General features: G+C 35.6%; 1 long non-coding RNA gene across 1 annotated transcript in view; it reads left to right on the plus strand.

The window, feature by feature from the left end:
* Positions 1-13,918, plus strand: part of LOC103876225 — a 48,038-nt gene extending 34,120 nt beyond the window's left edge. The window contains exons 4-5 of the long non-coding RNA XR_004176509.1: positions 12,471-12,873; positions 13,410-13,918. This is a non-coding gene — a long non-coding RNA (uncharacterized LOC103876225). The remainder of the gene's footprint in view (positions 1-12,470; positions 12,874-13,409) is intronic.
* The last annotated feature ends 313 nt before the right edge of the window (positions 13,919-14,231 follow it).

The raw sequence follows: 14,231 nt of genomic DNA on the forward strand, positions 1-14,231 counted from the left end.
ATCTCTCATGTAAGAAAGAGTCCATTGGTGCTACAAACTCATTGTTGTCTTATTTTAAGAAATTACCACAACTGTCTAACCTTCAGCAACAACCACTCTGATAACTCAGCAGTCATTGAGGTAAGACCCTCCACAAGCAAAAAATTACAACTGACTGAAGCCTCGATTATTGCTGGCGTTTTTTAGTAATAAAGCATGTTTTAATTAAGGTATGCACATTGTTTTTGTAGACCTAATGCTACTGCACACAATACACCACAGCAAAGTGTAAATATAACTTTTATGTGCACTGAAAAAACAAAAAAAAAAAAGTGTGACTCGCTTTATTGCAGTATTTACTTTACTGTGGTGGTCTGGAACCAAAGTTGTAATGTCAGAGAAACACCTCTATAAGTATCCTACTCGTTCTGTTTCTCTAGAGAATCCTGACTAATACAATCATGAAAGACAAGAAAAGACTGAAGAACTATACTAGATTGAAGGACACTAAAGAGAAACAACATTCAAATACAAGAATAACCCTATGTTGACAACAGGACAAATTTGAATAGAGTCTGAGTATTAGATGGTAATGATGGAATAATATTGATTTCCTGATTTTTGTACTCACAGCTAAGTGGGAAAAAATGCCTTGTTTCAGAAAATACTCACTTAAAGGGTATCATGTTTGCAACCATTCTAAAGTGGTTCACCACATCAAGTGATATGTTTGTATATATGTACACACATACTAGATTGACCAACTGATATATAATTACACATACAGATAAGAAGAGAGAGAAAGTGAGAGAGAAAGGAAACAGAAATGATAAGGCAAGTATGCCAAAATGTTAACAATTTGCATATATGGATGAAAGCTACACAGGAACTCTGACTATTTTTCATACTGGTTTTGCAACTTCTGAAATTTAAAATCATTTCAAAAATAAAAAGTAAAATACATATAAATGTAAAAGAGGAAGGTTAGAAATAGATACTACCCAGAAAAAGAAAAAAGATAAGAAATTATCTCTTATTTCACGAGATTCGCTGCCCACTCATATTAAGAGAAATGTATACATAATATCTCACCTCTCAGGTTCATAGTGTGAATAATAGTGTAGACCTGTGTGTCGGTGACAGTGTGAAGAGGTCAACTGAGCTGGAGATGTCCTGTTTGTACTTCTAGTCCCATTTCTCCACCCTGCTCTGTAATTCAGGTGGCTGACCTGTGGGGATTACATTAAGGGTCTGGTTTACTCTCTGGCCATCTGTCAAGTTTGGGCAATGGATGGTATCAGCAAGGCATCAGAGTGAGGAAGGAGAGTGTAGTTGAAATTATTTACTCCCTAGGCTTCCTTTCTGAGGATTTGCTTCTGGCTGGCTGCCTCCATGTCCCCAATTCACAGCCCCTTTAAGGTGGCCCTCTGAACACAACCCTCTCTGCCTTCAGTTCCCAGTGACTGTTTCCTTCTCTTGCACCCTCAGGTCCCCTAGTGGTAACCTCAACCCCTCACCCCCACCTCTCTATATATTCCATGGAAAGCCTTGGGGTTTCTGTATCCTGCCCATACTTTGTAAATAATTCCTTTACTTAGTCTTCTTCATATTGCCCAATTCATGCATCTGTTTTCTGCCATGCTCCTTAGGATACACTGACACCCTCAAGAATTTCTAGCGGTAAAATAGTACCACTTCAGTTGAGGCAAATTAGCAATATCTATCAAAATTATAAGTACATAGAACCATCAACCCAGCACTTTCACATAATTTTCGTATTAATACATATATCCCAGCATATTCCAAAATGACAAATACTCATTGTAACTTTGTATTATAAAATATTGGAAAAACTCTAAATATCTATCAGTAGAAAACAGTCCTACAACAGAATATTGCAAAGCTATTAAAAGAATGAGACAGCTCTTTATATATAACATAGAATGATTTTCAAGGTGTAATGTTAAAAAAAGAGAAGTACAGAATAGTCTACTAGTGTGCTCCCATTTCAGTAAAATATGTGTGCATGTGTATGTAATTTCATATATATAATACACATATAAATAGACACATACACTCACCATATGCACATATGTTTGTATATACTACATATGCATATGTTATCTCAGAAAGGATGGTAAAGTACTATTAACCATGGTTATATCCAGTAAGTAAATCGAATGAGTGGAAGTGAGGTGGGAGGTGTCACAGATAAAAACCACTAACTTCTATTGCGGAAATTTTGAATATCATACCATGTACATGTATTATCTATTAACAAAATAACTAAAATTGAATTTTGCCTGCAGAGTGCCTATGTGGACTTCTTTTAGTGTACACAGGAAAAGAAAACCATCCGGTGAAGTCATGAGCAATTTCAATTCAGGCCATTTTAATAAGAGAACTGCTGAGGCCTCAAACTTACAAATGCTGCAGATAGGTGGCTGAAGTTGACTATTGGTTATGGGTATGGAGAAACAAATCTAGGCACAGGGCTTACCCCTCTGAGCATAGCTTGGTGGTGTAATGGTCAATTTCCAGCATGTACACTATACAGTTTCAAGTATAGCTAAATGTATCATTGACTCTATATGGAAGTCAGGGGTGAAGTGGGAAAGGAGGGACCAAAACAAAATCTAATAGATGGGACACTGAAATAGGAGATATTTAAAGTCTGGAAGGTGATAGTTATAGCACAATACAGGAAAAAATCATCCATTCAAGGCAAGACACCAGCCTCTAGCAGGCAGTGAATGAGTTGGGGAAGTAGAACAGGTATGGGAATGAAACAGTAATAAGAAAAGGGCCAGTTTTTTTTAAGTAGCAAGGCAGTATGGTAGAGTCCCAGAGTCAAGCACAGTGACATCCTGGCCCGCCATTAACCTAACGGGGTGCTGGGGTACTGAGGCTTGTTGAAGTGGGTAGGTCCTGCTATGTAGATACCCAGGTTCATGAGGCATGACTTCTAATGGCAGTGAGACCACATTGCTGACTTCCCACTGTGATTATCTCACAAAGAAAGAACACTTTAAGTATTGGTTGGTTGAGCAATGAGCAACCAGAAAAACAGGAAAAATTGCAGTGGGCCTGAGTCCAGAGGTAGGCTGCATCCATAATCCCTGGAGAAGGGGATTAGAGGAGACAAAAACCCATGAAATGAGTCTGTACATGATAACAGATGGGATGTGAGCTGTACCTAGACCACCACAGCCTGCAGATACCCTTACAACAATTTCTCACTCCTGTTCCATGTCAACAATTTACAGAAATATAAACCAAGTCAGTATGTACTTTGCTCACTTTAAATTAGGAGACAGAAATGTTTTCATCCACATCCCTTTCCTTTGTCAGGTAAATGCCATTTCCTCATTTACAATTAGTTTCTTTGTCAAAAACATTTCTATGTCTACCTGGAATTCTGGAACCTCTCAATAGAGTAAAAGCAAAAGCAAGAAGGTCTCCAGGGAATTACGCTCAAAGCAGAGGCACTAAAAATAGCCTGGTGTCTTATCTCAGCCTTTTCCCTTCCATTTAGAGATATATCCAGAAAACCTACTGCCTTAAAGGATGTAATAGTTCAAAAACTACCAGTGTTTCAGCAAAAACTGCATTTTAATCTGTGAGTGCCACCTTCTTTTTTTTAAAAAAAATTTTATAGGCTTATTTTCCTCATGATAGTTTCATTGCATTTGTTGGGTTGTAAACCATGTAAAGCTCAGCAATAAAATGACTGCAATCTGTACAAGTAATAGCAAGCATGTCTCATAAACAAGATAAGTTGTGCCTTGCCAATATTGCTACACTTCATAAATATGAACTCAAGTCTGTTTTGTGTTTTCTAGATCAGTAGCATAGTTTTATTTTAATTAAACACAACATATAAAATATTCATTTATGAAACAAACATCATTGTTTTTAAAAGATTATATTAAATTAAATTATACTGCTTTTGCCATAAAGCCATGCACAAAAGAACCATTCTGAATTTTAAGTGGATTGATACAGTTCAAATGTCCATCAATAAAAACTATATTAGGAACACAGTAATGCTACCATGAATAAATGAGCTATTTATATTTCCTGATAATGTAAGTGCTCATATGAACTCATTCCAATTTCTAAACACTAGGCATTTCAGCTGTGTAGTAATTAAGAAACTATAATATCTGCAGAAGAAAGGTAGATGCTGCCACAGCCATTTTATACAGCAGATTTTAAGCATTTAACTTTATCAATGACATAATTTGTTGTCATATTTTATTAGATTAGATTTGGATAACTTTGGGAAACCAAATGAAGAGCCACTAAAGGTGATTCCTATACAAGACCTGCTGTGTAAAGGACAGAGCTTCCCGGTTTTGTTCTTAGTTCTGCTACTAACAAGCTGTGAATCAGCTGCCTCTTTGTGATCAAAGAGAACTGCACTAAATTAACCTCAAGCTTGCAGATTCCATGATTATCTTCCAAACAGGGGTGGACCTAGGTTTTATGGTGTCTGAGTTATATAAATTGAGGAATCTTTTAAAGAAAAGAGCATAAAATCACAGATACAGAAATACATAGGAAAATGAATATTTACTTTGAATGAAAAAAGAAATCATAGTAAACAAACGGAAGCTTTTGATACCTCTTTAGGTAACCTGCCAGAAGCACTTAATTAGATAACCCTTGGGCTTGCTTACCTCTCTTCTCTTCCCCACCTAGGATACTGTATAAATTCTTGCACTCAGAGGGCCAAGACAAGTGAACCCCTGATGTTTTCACCTCCTTTACTTAACAGTAAATCTACTGCTACTCCTAAATGACCAGAAACCCTTATGACATATTATTAGTCAGTTACAAAGATTCCATCCAAATTCTACCTATAGGATTCTCCTATGTGTTCCATGAAGCTTAGCCTAACTCATTATTTTTCATTGACTTCCTCTTCTCAAAACCCATAGTACTTATAATGTGTACCACACAATTTACCATTTATAAGCACTGGAAATTGCCTTAGATTGTTCACCACTGATTCAAGCACTGTCTTCCCAGTGAGAAGAAATTAAAGGCATGACTTTTCTTATTATAACCCACTCTTGCAAAGGTGGCCTTTACTACCAAGTTGATGGTTTTGAAAACTAATTTCTCAACTAAAAGAAAACCTCTTGTGTGTTGATGGTGTAGAATATTTTATGTTAAATATAATCTTCCTAACTCAATACCTTTCAGGCACATTACAACTTCTCATGTCTATGAAGACTAAAAATGCAAAATGTTATCCTAGATTCAAGTCATAGAACACTGAAAATTTGGAAAGGACTCAATTATGTTTTCCCTTATTGTTCTAGAATGAATTGAGGTGCCCTGAATGCTAAACAAATATTTCCTTTGGAGTATATCACTTTGAAAACAGCTGTTTTAAACACTTGATCTCAACTCTCATAAATCTCCTTTACACATAAAACAATTAATTCACACTTCATGTGAAAATGTAAAACTTTCACAAATCTTAAGCACTCACCTTGGGTTGACACATTTTTAGGGTAAAATTGTCAAGATCCAGAAGAAGAAAGGATAAAAATAAGAAGAAAGTCAAGGTCAAGCTCTTCTCCCAAACTATCACATATTATTATTTTTATTTTATTTAACTTTTTGAGACAGAGTCTTGCTCTGTCACCCAGGCTGGAATGCAGTGGTGGTGTGATCTCTGCTCACTGCAGCCTCCGCCACCTGAGTTCAATTGATTCTCCCACCTCAGCCTCCCAAGTAGCTGGAACTATAGGCACGTGTCACCATGCCCAGTTAATTTTCTTTTTCTTTTCTTTTTTTTTATCTTTATTTTTATTTTATTTTTTATTTTTAGTAGAAACAGGGTTTTGCTATGTTGGCCAGGCTGGTCTCAAACTCCTGACCTCAAGTGATCCATCCGCCTTGGCCTTCCAAAGTGCTGGGATTACAGGCGTGGGCCTCTGCACCCAGACTCAAGCTATCACAAATGTAGTGTCTTTGCAATAAAGGGTATTTTTGATGCTAAAAAGAATATTATCAACATGTTTGAAAAAATTCTATGTTTACTTATTTGTTTACCCATGTAATAGTTTTTTTGGTGAGGCAAGTTTGTTTTTAAAATTACAAATGAATGCAGCTTCTGCCCTTGTAGAATTGCCCATAATTGACCTGGAGCTCAGGTGCTACATATGGTTTCCCCTTGCTGGAAGCTGGTGATGAAATAAAATAACTAAATATCTATAGTAATGGCACCAGTAGAAAATGGGCATGTAAAAGAGCAGAAAAAGAGAAGAGGGGAAGTGATAGAGTAGAGGAAAATCACGTCACATGATAGAGGTGAATGCCAATAAAGAAATACAGATCAGTCAGATGTTCTTGGTGACAGGAACATTCCAAGGGGTCTTTAATAGCAGAGTTGTTTATATTCAAATTTTTAATGATTTTCTTCATAGTGGCTATTATGTTCTTCCCTCTACCGCTACCAACCTTGACCCCTTCTACACAAACACCAAATCCCCAGTAAAATCAACTACATATATAAATATCTGGTGGGAGTTTCTTTTAGGAAAATCAAAGAAAAGGATCGACATTTTACATCTTAATTGGCATGAAGAAAAGAGGAGCCACTGAAAGTGAGAAGCAAGTGAGACAGAAAGTTTAACAGGAAAAGAAACTGGAGATAGATTTTCAGTGACATTGACATTCTTCCACTGAGAAGCATAGGTCTTTGTTCCCTCTCTTTGGATAGGGGCCAAATTTAATGACTAATTTTTAACAAATAGAAAGTAGCAGAAATGATGATATGTGTCTCCCAAGGGTAGGTCATGAAAAGAAATTCAGTTTTCTTTCAGGACATTTATTATTGGATCACACCATGATAGCAAGTGGAAGCTCAGGCAACAAGAAGAGGCAGCAGATAAGTGTTCCAACTGACATCTTCAGCTTAGGACTCAGTTGACAATCAGCCTCAATCACCAGCCTAGGCTCTGAGTCCAACTAGGCTCCAAAATGGCAGAACAAAGGCATAGCTTCCCTGTTGTGTCGTGTCAATATTCCTCACCCACAGAATCAAAAGGCATAATAAGTGGATGGTTCACATCACTAAGTTTTGGGATAATGTATTGACTACCTCAGTTTGGGTAACCTTACATTTCACTTTCTCCTGGGCAATCAATCTTACTAACCCTTCTCCATCTATAGAGATAGCAGAAATGGCGTTGAACAGATCTGCAAAATGGTGTAATGTTGGCCGTTAAAAAGAGTGAGCATTGTTTCTTGAGGCATAAAATATTAATAATGTTAACAACATGAGACCTCGGAAGCAGTTAAAGTGATGCAGGGTGGGTGGATAGGTGGGAGGGAAACTATAATTTTATCTGTATTTATCTGTTCATTCAGTTAACAAATATTCAACTAAGAGAAGCAAGAAGATAGATTTATTTATACTTAGTTATCCCATTTCGCCATGAAGAAGAGTCTTCCAGTAAAATAAAAGGAAGTAATTAAAAAGTGAAATATTTATCAATTTGATTAAATTAAAAATGTTATAGCATAATGGTCTGCATGCATGCGTGTGTGTGTGTGTGTGTGTAGCAAGAGAGAAAACAATAATAAAAACTCAGTGTATTTGTAAACAATAAAGAAAAGTCTGGAAAGTATATAAAAAGGTTAATAACCTTAATGTGTAAGGGGCAACACAGAAATTTTCACAGAATAATTTAAAATCCTAGAGAAAAATGGCTAACAGATCTGAATATGTAATTTACTCCAAATGGCACAAGTACACACACACGAAGAAAATTTATCCTTACTAGTAAACAAAATAAAGCAAATTAAAATAAGAAAAATGTTTACCTAAGAAACTGGTATAGTAATGGTATAGCTTTTCCCCACATTAAAATGGCAAGAGTAAAAGGAGCCCAGCATTTTTTTTTTTTTTAGAAAGCAAGTAATTTAAAAATATTTCTTTTTCTTCTTTTTTGTTTTGTTTTGTTTGTTTGTTTGTTTTTTGAGACAGAGTCTCGCTCTGTCATCCAGGCTGCAGTGCAGTGGCGTGATCTCGGCTCACTGCAAGCTCCACCTCCCAGGCTCTAAGAGATTTTTGTGCCTCGGCCTCCAGAGTAGCTGGGATTATAAGTGCACGCCACCATGCCTGACTAATTTTGTATTTTCAGTAAAAACAGGGTTTCTCCATGTTGGCCAGGCTGGTCTTGAACCCTGACCTCAGGTGATACACCCACCTCGGCCTCCCAAAATGTTGGAATTACAGGCGTGAGCCACCATGCCTGGCCAATTTGAAAATATTTATTAAATGTGCCTACCACTCTCAGGAAGTAATAATGCTCCTGGAATCAATACAAAGGGAAAGATAAAGATGTTTACTGAAGCATTTAAAACGATACGTGTACTAAGCGGAAAGATAGCAGTGCCAGGGGACTTCTCCCTGGTGCCGTGGAGGTTGCACTGAGGCTGTTGGGCCACAGTATCAAAAGAGCTGTTCATGCAATAGCAAACTGATGTGAGAGCAAGACAACTGGATTTAGAAACCTGATCCCTAGGAGAAGAGCTATCTCCACACACACATTATGGGATGAAGGAATAAAGCTCCTCCAACAGGACCTTGCTCCTCTCCTGTGGATCCAAGGTTTTTTTATTTTTTTAATGATAACACAAATTTACAATGAAAAGTCCTCCAGTTTAACATAAAAAAGGAAGATTTTGTTTTAGAATGCCATATAGAAGGGGACTGGGAGGATCCAAGAACATTGCTCACCTCTCATTTGAGGGGAGGGTATATTTGGCTTCAATAAATCTCTTGCCTTTCAAGGACAAGGAGAAGTAAACAGAAATACAGCAGCATAGCAATAAGGTCTGCTTTAAAAATGAATAATCCAGACAGAATAGAAAAGCATTTTTCTTGCAAAATAAACTTTTATGCAATAAAAGTGTAAATTCAATGAAAAAAAATTCTGAAAATACAGGTAAACCAAAAGAAAAAAGTAAACTTCACCATTTGCCCCCACACCAGAAAAGATGTGTTATAAACATCAGAAGTCTTGAATAGACTGATTTCAAAACTGAGTTGTGGTCTTGAAAATTTTTGAGAATGTACAGATTATATGACACGGCTAGTGAAGATAATATACAAGTATATTGATAAAGAAGTAACTGAACAGAAGAGGATATGAAAACTGAAATACAAAATTCATTTTAAAATATAAGTAAATGAAAAGGAAAACTAATATTTAAAATAGAATTTCAAACACTAAAATCAAGCAGAAGCATACATAAAAGTATAACAGAATTATATACAATCAAATTTAATTTTACAAAATGCAAAGACGATATAAAGCCCAAATTTTTTTTTAAAAAGTAAGAAAAATGAAGAAGGCTTCTGGCTAAGATGAAGCAAAAGGAACCCAATTTACCTTCTGACATGAAAGTACAACAATAATAAAAAGCCAAACAGTACATACACAATGGTTTGCAAGCCCCATTACATTAGGAATGAATGGGAGTGATCTCTGAAAGATGGGGCGCTCTCAGAGAAAGATGAGTGCTACCATCGCTTGGCTTAGTGTCCTAAGAAAGTTCTCACACTACAGCCCAACAAGGGGGAACCTAAGCAGAGCCCAGCAGATTCCCTAAATTGGGGAGACAGAACTGAGAGTCCCAGGACACCAAAGCAGGTCAAGGTCACAAGATAAAGAACTGAAAAAGGGAACTCCACACACGCAGACAACTCTGGGGACCTGGGATGTGTTCCTCTCAAGTACTGAACCGGGCACTGATCAGCATAAACAAGCGAAAACAACAAAAACTGGAGAAAAACTACCTGAAATAATTAGAGGAAACAGTAACTGGCCAGGAATTCAGTCTCTTACCAGTCAATCTGGAAAAGTTCAGATTTACAGGATATTTGATAGTGTACTTAGAAAGGTCTCAGAGGTGAGGATTAGCCCTAGGATAACATTGCTCTGGTCCTACCTAAAATTAAAAGCAAGATCTAAAAAGATTAAAATCTTTTTAGGTAATTTAATTGCGCTTAAGAACAGAGCTCAAGAACATTTACAGGAATACAAAAATATAAGCTACCCAAGAAGGTGAAATTCACATGTCTACTACTCAAATAAAAGATTTTGTCATGAAAGCAAGCAAGAAAATACAGCTCACAATGACAAACAAAAATCAATCAATTGAGAATAAGCCAGAAATGACACAGGTGTTCGAATTAGCAGATGAGGATATTTTAAAAGTTATAACCACATTCCATTTGTTCAAAAAGTTAAGTAGAGACCAAAAGATGTGTGTGTGTGTGTGTGTGTGTGTGTGTGTGTATATATATATATATGCTAAAAAGGAGCTTTTAGAGACACATATATATAGAGAGAGACATATATAACATATATATATATGCTAAAAAGGAACTTTTAGAGATGAAAACTACCATACAGTATGAGGAATCAAAAATACAGTAGACGGAACTAACAACATCATGATATTGCAAAAGGAAAAGCTAGCTAATGTAAAGAAGACAAAAACAGAAACTACCCAAAATAAAATATGGAGAAAAATTAATTTTTAAAAAAATTAGCAGAGCATCAGTGAGTTACATGACACGTTTAGATGGCTTCATAGATCCATAATCCAAGTCTTTAATGAAGATAAGAAACAAAAAGGTGATGCAGATTATTTATCAGAAAGAATGCGAGTGAGAAGACGTGGAGCAGCACTATTAATACAGAAAGAAAACTGAAACCTGTCTGGGTGAATTCTATACCCAGATAATTTTTTTAAAGGTGAAATAAGGACTTTAAGATATAAAAAACCTGAAAAAATTCATTACAGAAGTCCTGTACTACAAGAAATGCTGAAGAAGGCATAAAAACAATGCAACTTATATTAAGTGACATGAACTAGAAATGGAAAGGCAAATGCCACATAATCTCATCTATTCAATCTAAAATAGTCAAATTTATAGAAACAGAAAATGAAGGGCACTAGAGAATAAAGGCTGGGGATTGGGGGATTAGGGAGATGTCGGTCAAAGAATACAAAACTTCAGCTATACAAGAGGAATACATTGTGGTGACTATAGTTAATAACAATATATTGTATAATTGAAAATTGCTGAGAGTAGATTTTAAATATTCTCACCACAATAATAAATGAGGTAATGCATATGTTGATTAGCTTGATTTAGCCATTCCACAATGTTTACATATATGAAAACATAATGTTGTACACCATAAATATATACAGATTTTTTATTTGTCATTTAAAAAATGAAAGCATAAGCCAAGAGAACAAATAAAATACGTGCCTGATATGGACAGTAATTATAAGTGTGTTCATTTCCCTCAATAAAAGATGAAGATTCACGTTGACTTTTAAAAATGCAACTAAAATCTTTCTACATGTGATACACCTAAAAATAAATAGTTCACATTATTTCAATAAGTCAAATATACATATACACATAATACATAATGCACATGCAATAAAAAGAAAAGGAAAAAATTTTACTCTGTAAAATTACAATTCAATTAGAACAAAGAAGTAAATATATAAATATGATTGTTTTGTCAATAAAGTTTATAATCAAAATCAAATACCATGCACCAAATACCATGGAACAGACTGTGATACCATACAAAATAATGAGGATAAAAGGGGTAAATAGAATGAAAAGGAAAACAAAGAAAAGAACAAGGAAGATAGAGGAAATAAAAAGGAAAGAAAGGGAAAAGAAGGAAAAGAAAGAGGAGAAGAAAGAAGGAAAAAGAAAAGCAGAGGAAGAATTAAAAGCAGTAGAAAAATTACTGTAATAATGAGAGTCTAATATATTTCAATCTTCACCCAAACAGGCAGAAAGAGATAAATAACCAAAAAAAGAAAAAAAGAAATAATATAATAAATAAGGCTGAATGATCAGAGACTTAACAGAGAATGTGTCTTTTTGTTAGCATCATGGAATAATCATAAGTATTTTCTTATACTTAAGCATAAAGAAGACATCCATATATTTTACAAAGAAGAATAATACAGTTCATGTTCTCTTAACACAGTGTAGGAAATCTAAAAATTAATAGTGGTGTTAACATTTTAATATGTATTACATATCATTCATTCACAAAATAAATACTTTCTGAGTATTTTTTATGAGAAGCCACTATAAAAAAAAAAACTTCGCTATTATGATGTTTTCATTTAACATTCTAGCAGGGGATAAAAACAATACCTTCAAAAATGATTTTAAGATTATTTTTCATTTTCTCTTTTGCTTTTTTGAATATGAGACCCCTTCTGGTTTATCCTCCACACCCCCAAATAAATACACCTTCAAGCTCTACTGTTTGAGTGTCATTTCGTGGTGTTTTGTTTTGTTTTAAATTCCTACTGCAAGCTCTCCGACCCTTCAGCAATTTAACAATTTAGCTTGGAGAAATAAGTTGATAGAGTTCACCTGAAATAACACGTTATTTCTTTCTGTCGTTAAGGTTTTGATGGAGTCAGGAAGAAGAAAGGCATAATAATGAAGGATGGGAAAAATAAAAAGCTACAGTCTCCAATCAAACAAAGAAAATCAAGAGTTTGAAAAGGAGCTCAAAAGGATTGTGCTCTTATGTTAATATTCCCCATTCCAGGCTTTGGTCTAGAGCAGAGGAGATGAGTTACATAAGTAAAGCTAACACCAAGGACAGTGGAGGCTCTTACTCCATCCAGTTCTCTCTTCTCCCTCTGGGAAGTGGGACTGTTCTGTAACAACCCGAGCACAGATACATCAATCATTATGTGCTGGAGGGCACAATGAGACCAGGAAGCTCCTGAAGTGTGGCTCTTCCCAGCTGCCGCCAGTTCCTATGTGGCATAGACAGAACTCAAATCCTGGCTTAAGGATTTGTAAGTAATCAAAGAAGTTATTTACAGAGTTGACAAGGTAACTCTGGGCAAAGACTGTGAAATGACCACCCAGTCCAGAGCCAGAAGGGGGAGACACAGGCCGACTTGAAAGTAGTCAGCATCATTGTGAGCTGAAAGGGCTCAGCTCCCAGGCATTGGTCCTGGGAGCATTGTCTCAGCCAAAGGACAGTACCAGGGTTACAAAACCGTCAACTTCAGTAGAGCCTGCTTTAATTAGGACCTGCCCCTCAAATTCATGTCTATAAAAATTCACATGGAAAAAAATTCTCTTTTAATATCATGGATTCCTGGGAACAAAAGCACTTACACAAACAATTTCCCTCCTCTTGGTCTATGTAGTTGCCCTCTATCGGCAAATATTGCATTGGAGTGAGGCTATTTGGGGTTGTGTGAAAAGACAACAATTTCTAACTGAATGGCATTTGAAAAAAGAGAGAGGAAGGGATAGAACATGCACGAGAGAAAACTCAGATTAACCAAATTTCTCACTGCTTTCTATTGTGCTGTTTCTTTAGATATAAAAATTGCAGTGCATGGTTGAAGATAGTTTTGGCAATTGGAATCAGAGAATAAAGCCATTCTGGAAACCAGGCAAGTAGAACCATGAATGGTACACTATCTTTTGGTTACAAAGTACTCAATCAAGTCTCTCTAATGTATGACATATTGACACTATCACATAATTATCCAGTGAACTTGCCAAAGGAAGGACTAATAAAGAAAGGTGGTAACAAAGGGAGGTAGTAGCAAAAAAAAAAAAAAACCAAAAAACCAGTAACAAAGAAAGGTACCAATAGAGAAATGTATTTGTGTGAATCTCTGTGTAATGACCTGGAGCCAGGCCATAAAAATAAACTATACACATTCACTATTGATATTAAAATGACTCATAGTCTATTTATCAATACAAAAATTTATTATTATTACTTATTTCCACAATCCACGTGAGCTAGATCAAATATAACATTGAAAATACACTGTGGCTAAAGACCAAAGAGAGACTAATACCTCAATTGGATAACAGCAAATAATAAAATATGGATTTACATTTTTTCCTTCACTAAATTAATGAATTTCCATCAGTGAATGAAAACAGCTTTTCCATTCCTAAAGTGTGTAATCACGGTTGAATGGTTAAAATAAAAAACCTATAATGCCATTTGGAAATTCCTAGTGTCAATTTAAATCTTGCTGATTATAAGGTTTATCAGTGCCCAACACACACGAGGTACTCTAATAAATAAAATTAATATTTTACATTTGGATCATTCCTAAAAATTGCAAAGCACTTTCACATGCCATATCTTCCTCAATCTTCCTAACAACCTCATGACACT

This window comes from Papio anubis, chromosome 10, assembly GCF_008728515.1.
Source record: "Papio anubis isolate 15944 chromosome 10, Panubis1.0, whole genome shotgun sequence".
NCBI lineage: Eukaryota > Metazoa > Chordata > Mammalia > Primates > Cercopithecidae > Papio > Papio anubis.